Consider the following 12,836-nt stretch of genomic DNA (forward strand, 5'->3'; position numbering starts at 1 on the left):
CTCCATTTTGGAGGAGGTGCCTTATATATGGGAGAACCCTCGGCTATTGGCCGGGGACTCCTTAGGACGGCGGGCGCGGCCCCTTTAAGAGGGAGGGAACGCGCGCGCCCTAAGCTCAGTGCCCGGGAAGCTGCGCGCGCTGGCAGCAGCAGGAAGAGGAGCGCAGGAGGACGCCGCGCGGGGAGCGGGGAGGTGAGAAGGATGGCGTCTCTGCCTTGTAGGGGGCAGAGACGCTGATGCTACACTTTGCAGGCAAGCATAAAAAGATGGGGGTTATGTTGGAATCTCATTTTTCTGTGATTCAGGTAAAACTCCCGGGGGCACAGCATAAACACAGTGTGAACTAGGTGTTAGTGACAACAGTATGGATGACTGCACTGGCTTGCACATTTATATTTATCTTGAAAATGGGAAAGAAGATGCAGCAGGGATTTCTAAGAGGAAGTAAACTGAAAAGTTTCTTTATTTTACTATTATAGATTTTTTACCATTAGAAAATGCCTTAAATTGTAACCTATCTGACGGACTGGTTGTTATGCAACAAAGTGATTCTGCCAGCAAGAATACGAGTTCTACGTGTTAGAACAAAAAAGGAAAAGATTTGAATTCTTATTCAAATCTGCACCATCCGGATTCCTATCTGGATTTAACTACACATTTCACCCTACTGCATGTAATGGGAAGGCGGAAATCTGCAGTGATGCAAACACCCATCTACTGGCATCACTTTATTGTCAATGGATTTTAGTGTAAATTTGCGCTGCATTCCCTTGTGTGAAAATGGCCGTCATACATTTTGTTTTCTCACATAATAACATCTCTAAGTTGCATAATCTTTTAGGATGTAATTGCCATATCAGTTGGGAACACAGCCGAACATTTGACAACTTTAAGCTAGACTTTAGTAATGTCACCTGGATTTCTAGTCTGGACTAGGTGACATACAAGAGGATGAAGAAGAGGGATGATCTGTCACTGTGGCATTCTAGTCTCAGTCAGATAAACTTATTCATACAATGTACAATGTACAGACATTTGTGTATACTTGGCTAGATGACAACATTTCATATGATTAATATCCGCACACCACACCTTTCTAATTACAATTTTGAAGGACAGGTTACCAAACATGCAAATGGACTGCATTGGTTACTATATAGAAAGTTACTTGTACCTCATTTCTAAAATAGAGAGACCTCATATAAGACCGGGTAATAGAGATATAAACAGATACAAAATTGTTAAAGGGGTTGTACTGTACTTTTATATTGATGGCCTATCCTTAGGATAGTGGGCGTGAGACACCTGGATCCCCGGTGTCACTAGTGGCCAGATGTGATCAGTTGTGAAGTGGAACAGCACAGCTCCGTCAACTGTATAGTGGCCACACCAGGGTACTGCAGATCCACTCCTATTAATTTCAATAACTTGGATCCATATAGCCAAAATTGTGATCTGCTGCTTGACCCTGACCCTCATCTTCCTCATCACCAAATCTGAATAAGAATGGGCTAAATCTTTTTTTAACTAAATAATGACCCAACCATATTCATACTACTACTTAAAGGGGTTGTCCAGATTTGTGGTTAAAGTCTGCAGTCACTCTGTGTGACTGCAGACTTGTGAATCCTCACAGTGTGTGCTATCAGGATTTTCCAGTGCTGGGACCATGAGCTGGCAGCCATATGCATACTTCCGGCCACATTCCGACTAGACGTATACGGCCTTGCTCAATTAATTTGCTCAATTCACTAGTGGGCACGTGACCGCATGCATGCAAATCGTAATGCGCCCACCTGCTCCCGGCACTGGAGAATCTTTGCAGCGCGAACAGTGCACTCTGTGAGGAGTCGCAAGTCTGCAGTGACATAGAGTAACTGTAGACTTTAAGCACAAGGGTGGACAACTCTTGTAACCCGTTTTCATGGACCTTCAGCATACTGCAGACCGCAATGTGTCAGCTTTATATCAGCAGCTAAAGGTTGATTATACATGTACACCATCAGAAAATAAGTTCTCTTTATTGCTCCAATGCATCCCAAATTATATATGAACAAATTTTACAAATAGTCTGAATTTATAAAAATCTTTTTTTTTTTCACACAACTACCAGACTTATGCATCTGTATGGTCTGATTCTTCACTGTGAATGGAATGGGGTAAAAAAAAAAAATTGGCAGAACTGGATATGGTCTAACTGCTCCGCTGCCAGGGCAATCCATGAAACAAAGACAATTTCTACCTTCTTTTAGAACATACCCATTAATGTTGAATGAAAGGTTATTCCCAACACAGAAGGTAATTATCGATTGTTAAAATACACCTCTACTTCCTACTCAGATTCTGACGGCTGTGACCAATGCTCAGATTCAGGAAACAGAATCTGAGCATTGTAATTTACGGAATATTCTGTCCCTGTCAATATTATTATATTGGTAAAACTATCCGACCTCTGTTTATCCGCTTCCGTGAACATTTTCATTCTATATATAGTAATAAAGGCTCCCTCAAACATATACCGGAATGTCATGGAGCGGATCCCAAAATATTGCTATTTTTTGGCTTTTACATTTTTTTTTATCAAAACAATGTTAACTGCGTACCCTATATTATATTCATGCACTATTGCTATTTATTTACTGCAGGGTATGTGCTCATTTTTGTTTTATATTAGGTTTTGTCTGTTTAGTGGATTTAGGTCTGGACTTTGACTTGGCCATTCTAACACCTGGATACGTTTATTTTTAAACCATTCCATTGTAGATTTTGCTTTATGTTTGTCATCATTGTCTTGTTGGAAGATAAATCTCCGTCCCAGTCTCAGGTCTTCTGCAGACTCCAACAGGTTTTCTTCCAGAATGGTCCTGTATTTGGCTCCGTCCATCTTCCCATAAATTTTAACCACCTTCCATGTCCCTGCTGAAGAAAAGCAGGCCCAAACCATGATGCTGCCACCACCATGTTTGACAGTGGGGATGGTGTTTTGAGGGTGATTAGCTGTGTTGATTTTACGCCAAACATATCGTTTTGCATTGTGGCCAAAAAGTTTGATTTTGGTTTCATCTGACCAGAGCACCTTATTCCACATGTTTGGTGTGTCTCCCAGGTGGCTTGTGGCAAACTTCAAATGAGACTTTTTATGGATATCTTTGAGAAATGGCTTTCTTCTTGCCACTCTTCCATAAAGGCCAGATTTGTGCAGTGTACGACTGATTGTTGTCATATGGACAGACTCTCCCACCTCAGCTGTAGATCTTTGCAGTTCATCCAGAGTGATCATGGGCCTTTTAGCTGCAACTCTGATCAGTCTTCTCCTTATTCAAGATGAAAGTTTAGAGGGACGGCCGGGTCTTGGTAGATTTGCAGTGGTCTGATACTCCTTCCATTTCAATATGATCGCTTGCACAGTGCTCCTTGAGATGTTTAAAACTTGGGAAATCTTTTTGTATCCAAATCCGGCTTTAAACTTCGCCACAACAGTATCTAGGACCTGCCTGGTGTGTTCCTTGGTCTTCATGATGCTCTCTGAACTTGAAACAGAACCCTGAGACTATCACAGAGCAGGTGCATTTATACGGAGACTTGATTACACACAGGTGGATTCTATTCATCATTACTAGTGTTGAGCGATACCTTCCGATATCAGGAAATATCGTATCGGATTGGATCGGGCCGATACCCAAAAAGTATCGGATATCGCCGATTCCGATACCGGAAACCAATGCAAGTCAATGGGACACAAATATCGGAATGAAAATAAACCCTTTCTTTCCTTGTAGGTTAATTCTACATGAAGTAAAACAACTAAGAATAATGTAGAATGACATGAAAAGCCGGCAATTCATCAGCGGCATACACCGGTACCCGACAATTTACAACAGAAAGAATAGAGCTTCACACATAGATTAGATAGATAGAAACATGTCAGTCACATATATATGAAGTACAGTGACAGTGTTGCTTACTGTACTTGTCATTTAGTGTAAAGGATTTATTAAAAAAAATATTAGTGTTTTCGTGCACCGTCTCTTTAAAAAAGCCGGCCGGCAATTCAGCAGCGGTACCCGACAATTTATAACAGAAAGAATAGAGCTTCACACATAGATTAGATAGATAGAAACATGTCAGCCACATATATAAGAAGTACAGTGACAGTGTTGCTTACTGTACTTGTCATTTAGTGTAAAGGATTTACCGTATTTAAAAAAATAATAGTGTTTTCATGCACCGTCTCTTTAAGAAAGCCGGCCGGCAATTCAGCAGCGGTACCCGACAATTTATAACAGACAGAATAGAGCTTCACACATAGATTAGATAGATAGAAACATGTCAGTCACATATATATGAAGTACAGGGACAGTGTTGGTTACTGTACTTGTCATTTAGTGTTAAAATAAAGGATTTATTTAAAAAAAAATTGGCGTGGGGTTCCCCTTAATTTTAGTTTCTAGCGGAGGTTAAGCAGACGGCTGGGGCAAATGTTTGAAGCCTGGGAAGGGGGTAATACCCACGGAGCTTCCCAGGCTACTAATATCAGCCCCCAGCTGAATACCTAGCCTTTACTAGCTATTAAATTGGGGGAACCCCCCCAAAAAAATAACGTGGGGTCCCCCCTAATTTAATAGCTAGCACAGGCTAGGCAGACAGCTGGGGGCTGATATTAATAGCCCAGGAAGGGTGCCATGAATATTGGCCCCCTCCCAGGCTAGAAACACCAGCCGTCAGCCGCCCCAGAAATGGCGCATCCATAGAATGTGCCAATTCTGGCACTTAGCCTCGCTCTTCCACGCTGCCCTGGTGCGGTGGCAGGGGGTAATAGGGTTGGGGTTGATGTCAGCTTATAATGCCAGCTGACATCAAGCCCAGGTTAGTAATGGAGAGGCGTCTATAAGACACCCCCATTACTAACCCCATAGTCAAAGTTAAAAGAAAACACAAACACCCAGAATAAAGTCCTTTAATTGAAATAAAGACACAATTCTTTATTGTTCTAAATTAAACCATACTTACCATCACGCCCATTCCAGCTGAAGCCAACGATCTCCTGCAATAAAAGTAAAATAATAAAGCAACATGATCCTTACCTTTCCATGGCTCCCACGACGGCTCCAGCTCTGCTACATCGAGATGACAGGCTGGACCGCAGCAGAACGCTGCCATCCAGCCTGTCATCCCGCAGACACTGAGAAGCGCAGGCATACTTCCACTCCTCAGTGTCTGGCTGTGATTTGCAGCGGGTGGGCCTCCCTGCGCTGCGGATTCCAGCCCCCAGCTGCCTTGTTGTACCTGGCTGGACACAAAAATAGGGCGAAGCCCCACGTATTTTTTTTTTTAATTATTTCATGAAATTCATGGAATAATTAAGAAAAAAAGGGCTTCCCTATATTGTTGTGTCCGGCTAGGTACAAATAGGCAGCTGGTGGTTGGGGGCAGCCCGTTCCTGCCTGCTGTACCTGGCTGGACACAAATATAGGGCGAAGCCCCACATAATTTTTTTTTAATTATTTCATGAATTTCCTGAAATAATTAAAAAAAAATTGACGTGGGGCTTTGCACTATATTTGGGCCCAGCCAGGTACAGCAGGCAGGAACGGGCTGCCCCCAACCACCAGCTGCCTATTTGTACCTGGTTGGACACAACAATATAGGGAAGCCCTTTTTTTCTTAATTATTCCATGAATTTCATGAAATAATTAAAAAAAAAAAAACGTGGAGCTTCTCCCTATTTTTGTGTCCAGCCAGGTACAACTAGGCAGCTGGGGGATGGAATCTGCAGCGCAGGGAGGCCCAAGCTTTCTGCCCCCCACTGAAAATTGCAGTCCGCAGCCGCCCCGGAAAATGGCGCGTCATAGAAGCTGGATGCTGTACCTGGCTGGCATACAAAAATATGGCGAAGCCCACGTCAAAAGTTTTGGGAAAAATTAATTAAAAAATAAATAATAATTTAGGGACTGCATCTTTATTAACTCCTCAAATGTCATTTAGTGTTAAAATAATGGATTTATTTTAAAAAAAAATGGCGTGGGATCCCCCATAATTTTAGTCTCTAGCGGAGGTTAAGCAGATGGCTGGGGCAGATGTTTGAAGCCTGGGAAGGGGGTAAAACCCACGGAAATTCCCAGGCTACTAATATCAGCCCCCAGCTGAATACCTAGCCTTTACTAGCTATTAAAATGGGGGACCCCCCCCAAAAAAATGACGTGGGGTCCCCCCTATTTTAATAGCTAGCAAAGGCTAGGCAGACAGCTGGGGGCTGATATTAATAGCCCAGGAAGGGTGCCATGAATATTGGCCCCCTCCCAGGCTAGAAACACCAGTCGTCAGCCGCCCCATAGGATGCGCCAACTCTGGCACTTAGCCTCGCTCTTCCACGCTGCCCTGGTGCGGTGGCAGGGGGTAATAGTGGTGGGGTTCATGTCAGCGCCAGCTGCCATGAAGCCCAGGTTAGTAATGATGGGCGTCTATAAGACACCCCCATTACTAACCTACAAAGTGTTAAAAAGAAAAAACACACTACACCCAAAAAAAAATAATTTATTTGAAATAAATCACACAATTTTATTTAATTCTTAGTTTACTAAAAATAATAGTTACCTGTCCACGTTCCTGCGCTGATCTCCCATGCACAGCTGTCACATCTGGAGATGGTGACAGCTGTGCATGGTTGCTGTAAGCTCACGCTGCCGGGAACACGTCCGCTCCCGGCAGCGGGAGCCACTGACTGAGGTCACCGGAGTGCATTCAGGCAGCGCAGCTCCGGAGACCTCCTTTACGGCACTGCTGTACCGTGGGAATTTCTCACGATACAGCAGGGCCGTAAAGGAGCTAACCGGAGCAGCGCTGCCTGAACTCCGGTGAACCCTTACGGCCCCGTCATTCTAGCGGCGGCAGCGGTTCAGAGCGGTCACATTCTATGTGGCTGCTCTGAACTGGAGATCTTCGTGGGACACTCGTGGACTACTACGGAGGGGTAAGGATAAGGTTGTGGTTTATTATTTTATATTTTATTACAGGAGAACGATGGCTTCGGGGAATTAGGTGTCTAGGTGAGTATAGGTGTAGTTTTTTATTTTTTACTTTATTTTAGGTGGCGATCGGCGGGGACAGGTAATGTATGAACTAATTTATTGTAGGTAACCACTGGCCACCAATGACATGTATTTAACATTTATTGGGGACACAGTAGGGCAATTTAAATAGCAGGATCAGTCTGATGGGAACTACTGCTCCCATCGAGCTGATCCTGCTGGCAGGAGTGGACGGGGGACAGACATAGGCCGATGGGAGTAGCAGTGTCACATCGGCCTATGTCTGCCTGCACGCACACACCCGCACAGACACCGCACACACCCGCACACATCGCACAGACACCGCGCACACCCGCACAAACATCGCGCACACACCCCGCACACACACCCCGCACACACACTAATCATGACGGGCTGATGGTCTGGGAGGTGTGGCTGACCTGTGCGGCCGTGGGAAAGTTCATGTGAGTTCATGCAGTCAAGCATGAACTCACATGAACCCTCTGAGGGCACCGCGGCGACTTCAAATGAACAGCTGATCGGCATCAGCTGATACCTCAGCTGTTCATTTGAAATAACCGGCGGGAAAGCGCAGCACAGAACGGGAAAGCCGGCGGTGAAGTCTTTTCACTGCCGGCTTCCCCGCCCGGGTCCTTCACTCCCCGCTCCTTGGAGCTGCGATCCCCGCCCGGTCCTAACTTACGATCGGGATGGGAGGTGGCGAGGGGAGCGGAGGATCGGGGTGGGAGGCTGCGGGGAAGCAGTATGGGGCTGTGTGATTGTTTAAAAGCCGGCGGCTTTATACCGCCCGCCGGCTTTTAAACAATCAGGAGAATTCTCCCCCGCTGGGATGGCATTCTGATGACAGGCTGGATCGCGCTGCCATCCAACTTGTCATCCTTCACAGACACTGCAGAGCGCAGGCATTATGGGAACTTCCGATTCCGGTATCCGATATTGTAAAAGTATCGGAATTAAGTATCGGAATTCCGATACCGCGAATATCGGCCGATACCCGATATTACAGTATCGGAATGCTCAACACTAATCATTACCAGTCATTTAGGAGAACATTGGATCATTCAGAGATCCTCACTGAACCTCTGGAGTGAGTTTGCTGCACTGAAAGTAAAGGGGCTGAATAATATTGCACGCTGCACTTTTCAGTTTTTAATTTGGTAAAAAAGTTTAAAATATCCAATAAATTTCGTTGCACTTCACGATTGTGTCCCACTTGTTGTTGATTCTTCCCCCAAAAATTAGAATTTTATAACTTTATGTTTGAAGCCAGAAATGTGGCAAAAGGTAGAAAAGTTCAAGGGGCCAAATACTTTTACAATGCACTGTATATCAATTTATATTCCAGTTCATTTCTTTCGGGTTTTGTTTTTGTCACTCTGTGCAAATAAAGGCGTGGCCTCCCTTTTCTTTGAGCTGGACATTACGTTTATACAGCTCCCTATGGCCGGGTGTCCATTAGTCGGGATCTCGGTCATGCTCGGCCCTTATTCACATTTACGTCATTTGACATATCGTAAGGTTTGTTTTTATCTTAGGTTTAATCTACACGAAAGTAGTGGGGACTCAGAAGGTAAAAAGGGCTAGGAGTGTATGGTGCAGCCATCATTATAAGAAATGAAGGTATTCATGTAACGCTGCATGAACCGGTCATCAGTCGGTATCTGTATATGTTCAGATACAAAGTGCTACCAAGTGCAAACATGACATTTATTAAGCATGACAAGAATACAAAAAATAGCAAGTACGAAAAGTAACATGAGGCGTGTTAGATATTCACACACAAGTATGAATTTTGTCACGATCCCACCATGCTGTGAATGACAGCTCTATAGGATAGGGGCGTGCTGAGCTGTCAGTATTGTGAGTGACATCCCAATCTGAGGCAGGGGTATTCTGGGCTGTCGGTATTATGATTGATAGCTCAACTGCCCAATCTGGCCAGGCCTGCAGGGTCTTCCAGGTGTCACCCGTTTTGGGTGATTACCTGGCTATTTAGCTGGCTGGCTATTATCAGACCTTGCCAGTTGTAGCTTTAAGCTCAGTAGTGTGTTTGCTCTGTGCTATGTATTCTGATATTCTGATCTTTGTTTCTTGACCTTGGATTTGCCTTTTTGACTACCCATTTGTATTACCCCTTTTGCTTTGACGCACTCTGACCTTGGTTTCCTGACCCCATGACTCTGTGCCTTTGACTATCGATTTGTATTATCCCCTTGTCTATGATGTATCCTCCTGGCATTTCACCTTGGACTCCTTCACTTCCTCACCTCCTTGGCTTGACCACGATAAGTGACTCAGGTGCTTCACACCTATACCATAGAACGGCTGTATTTATGTCAGGTGTGATAGACAGTCGCTCTGGAGTCAGCTGTAGAAGGTCACTGCGCTTGGCATTGCAGACGCTTTCTTGATTCCCTCATCTCTGTAGTATAGGTATATCCTCCTTTCTTTAGGACCCAGCAGCGACTTCCACCTTCTGCTGCTGATTGACACACCCTTGCTGGGTAGTTAAATAGTTTCAGTTTCTCCAGAGAGTCGCCGGTGATAGTTTTATGTACCTCTGTGTAGGCTTGGAGCACTAGCAGTCTTCTAGTTTCTTCTCTGGTGCCCTTGGAGGACAGTTGGCATTATCTCTCTGGTGTCTGCTCAAGCTAAGTGTACCCCCTTTGTTTGTCTACCTTGTTGTCTTTAGTTTGTAGTGGGGCTTGACTTGTGATCACCCTGTCCCCTCCCTATCTAGGGCCAAGCTCTAGGGACATTCAGGGCTTAGGTTCCTGCTCAGCAATATGTGTGGAACCTATATAGGGACGATAGGGTAGGCAGGGTGATATTAGATCTGCCTAGGGATCTCTACTCCCCCTTTCCCTTGTGTTGCACTTAGTTTTTCCCTCACCTTGTGTGACATTTTAGATGTTTTTAGAGGAAACCTGTCATCTAGTAAAACACTATTTACCTGCAGACATTGGGCTTAATCTACAAGTTTATAACGTCACAATGCTGCCTTACTGCAAGTGCGGCTACCGTGAGAAAAATAACTTTTAGCCTCCCGAGAACAACCGACTATCAATCATGGGGGCATGCCCAGAGCGGCTTCAGAGCAACAACTGTAAGCACCCCCTAGTACTTGATTGACAGCACGCACTGCACATACACACTGCTAGCTGGCAATCAAAGTGATGAGATGTGCTTATAGCCCCCTTTCAAAGTATAGTGAGTGGTGCTGTGTGCAGTGACTGTAGCTACTCCTTGCACCGTTCCCATGACTGAAAGCTGGTGGCTGCTGGGAGGAAATAAGTTACTTTTCTCCATGTAGCCGCACTCTCAGTAAGCCATCCAGGCATCATTGTAATGCTATGCACCTGCAGATTAACCCTATATCTGCAGGTACAGAGTTTTCCAAGTTAACAGGTTCCCTTTAACCTTTGCTATTTTCCAGAGTTCTTTATGCTGATGACTCTGATGGAACTGAGGAGGAAGAAGAAGCAGTGTTCAATATCACCAGTTCTTGCCAAATATGTCTGAAACTACACAGTAAATTTGTATCAGATGGAATAAATAAAAGTGAAATCCTGTTCATATCTCAGGTGCCTTTAAATCTTAAATTCTGCATGCATAACAGGAGTAGGGATGTGGCTCACTGTGGCATACGGGTGGAGTAATGTGAATGCCCATTAATACCATAGGATTATGAATAAGTAATCTCACACAACATCCAGTGACACAGTTTTACAGCAAAACATCCTAATCTAGTGGAGAGAAAAGTGAGTAGAGTTACCTTATAGAATATAATAATAATACATGTGCTGGACATTTTGGGTGTTGTGTACCTTGTGTCCAGTGATTATTTCCTTGTTCTTGGAGTGGCATGTATTGTACTGATAAGGTTACACAATAGCTTGATCTGTTTATTTAGAAGCTATGCCAGCAATTCTTTCCCATGCAGCACTGTATGTTGTGTCTTTATTTTCTATCACTAAATTTTTTTATTGCTTTGCATGCTATTAAATTAAAATACGAACTAAAATTCAATGCAAAATAATAAAGAATGCAAAATTATCCTCAGGGAGTATAGTTTGAGTTGTAATTTTTCATACCTCTATATAAACCATAGGCGGTCATTACTATTATAAGTTTCTGTTCACAACTGCATCATAGTTTCTGTTTTCAAAAGTGAGCTGCATGCCACCAGATACCACCAGATACCACCAGTGCCTGCCACGCTATTCTTCCTGACAGATCTGTCAGAATCTGTGATGTAGGCTCTGACGTAAATGTGAACAAAGTCTTCATGCTGTTAAGGTTATTGTTTCTAATATTATATCTACCAATGTGTATTGTAACATTTTTTTTAGACTTTTAATGCAAAAGTTTGAACTGAAGCACTAAATCATTTTTTTGATACGTATGGCTTATTTATGATAGTGTTTAATTTGAAACACATTGAAAATAATATACATGTTTTTTTTTCATGGCTTTCATTAAAGGCATTGTCTAGTGAAGATAAGTTATAACGGGTTTATAAGCGATAACTTATAGACTGGTGGGTGTTCAGCAGATCAGGGCCCCTTTAGTCCTATTAGGGTACGCTCACACTGCCATATAATACGACCCAACGTTATAATATGGGGCAGTGCAGTGCATACAGGTCTACGAGTCAGACTGCACTTTGATGTCATCCAATGTCATCTGAGTGCAGTCCGATTACCACTACATATATACTGTGTGTATGTACAGTACAGACCAAAAGTTTGGATAAACCTTCTCATTTAAAGATTTTTCTGTATTTTCATGACTTTGAAAATATATTCACACTGAAGGCATCAAAACTATGATTTAACACATGTGGATTTATATACTTAACAAAAAAAGTGTGAAACAACTGAAAATATGTCTTATATTCTAGGTTCTTCAAAGTAGCCACCTTTTGCTTTGATGACTGCTTTGCACACTCTTGGAATTCTCTTGATGAGCTTCAAGAGGTAGTCACCGGAAATGGTTTTCACTTCACAGGTGTGCCCTGTCAGGTTTAATAAGTGGGATTTCTTGCCTTATAAATGGGGTTGGGACCATCAGTTGTGTTGTGCAGAAGTCAGGTGGATACACAGCAGATAGTCCTACTGAATAGACTGTTAGAATTTGTATTATAGCAAGAAAAAAGCAGCTAAGTAAAGAAAAACGAGTGGCCATCATTACTTTAAGAAATGAAGGTCAGTCAGTCCGAAAAATTGGGCAAACTTTTAAAGTGTCCCCAAGTGCAGTTGCAAAACCATCAAGCGCTACAAAGAAACTGGCTCACATGAGGACCGCCCCAGGAAAGGAAGACCAAGAGTCACCTCTGCTTCTGAGGATAAGTTTATCCGAGTCACCAGCCTCAGAAATCGCAGGTTAACAGCAGCTCAGATTAGAGACCAGGTCAATGCCACACAGAGTTCTAGCAGCAGACACATCTCTACAACAACTGTTAAGAGGAGACTTTGTGCAGCAGGCCTTCATGGTAAAATAGCTGCTAGGAAACCACTGCTAAGGACAGGCAACAAACAGAAGAGACTTGTTTGGGCTAAAGAACACAAGGAATGGACATTAGACCAGTGGAAATCTGTGCTTTGGTCTGATGAGTCCAAATTTGAGATCTTTGATTCCAACCACTGGATGCAGAAAAGGTGAACAGATGGACTCTACATGCCTGGTACCCACCGAGAAGCATGGAGGAGGAGGTGTGATGGTGTGGGGGTGCTTTGCTGGTGACACTGTTGGGGATTTATTCAAAATTGAAGGCATACTGAACCA

The 12,836-nt window shown here is 43.6% G+C and overlaps 1 protein-coding gene across 4 annotated transcripts in view; it reads left to right on the forward strand.

Moving 5' to 3' along the window:
- DAO (D-amino acid oxidase) overlaps positions 1-12,836 on the forward strand; it is a 127,963-nt gene that overhangs the window by 31,644 nt on the left and 83,483 nt on the right. Inside the window, exon 1 of one of the 4 annotated variants that reach the window (XM_073672460.1) lies at positions 10,662-10,810. The exons of the other annotated variants lie outside the window; for them this stretch is intronic. The gene's annotated coding sequence lies outside the window, so the exon portion shown is untranslated. Of the gene's footprint in view, positions 1-10,661; positions 10,811-12,836 lie in introns of those variants that run through there. 4 annotated transcript variants of the gene reach the window in all.

This window comes from Phyllobates terribilis, unplaced genomic scaffold, assembly GCF_046119375.1.
Source record: "Phyllobates terribilis strain yellow unplaced genomic scaffold, ASM4611937v1 Scaffold_1__5_contigs__length_1240528914, whole genome shotgun sequence".
Lineage (NCBI taxonomy): Eukaryota > Metazoa > Chordata > Amphibia > Anura > Dendrobatidae > Phyllobates > Phyllobates terribilis.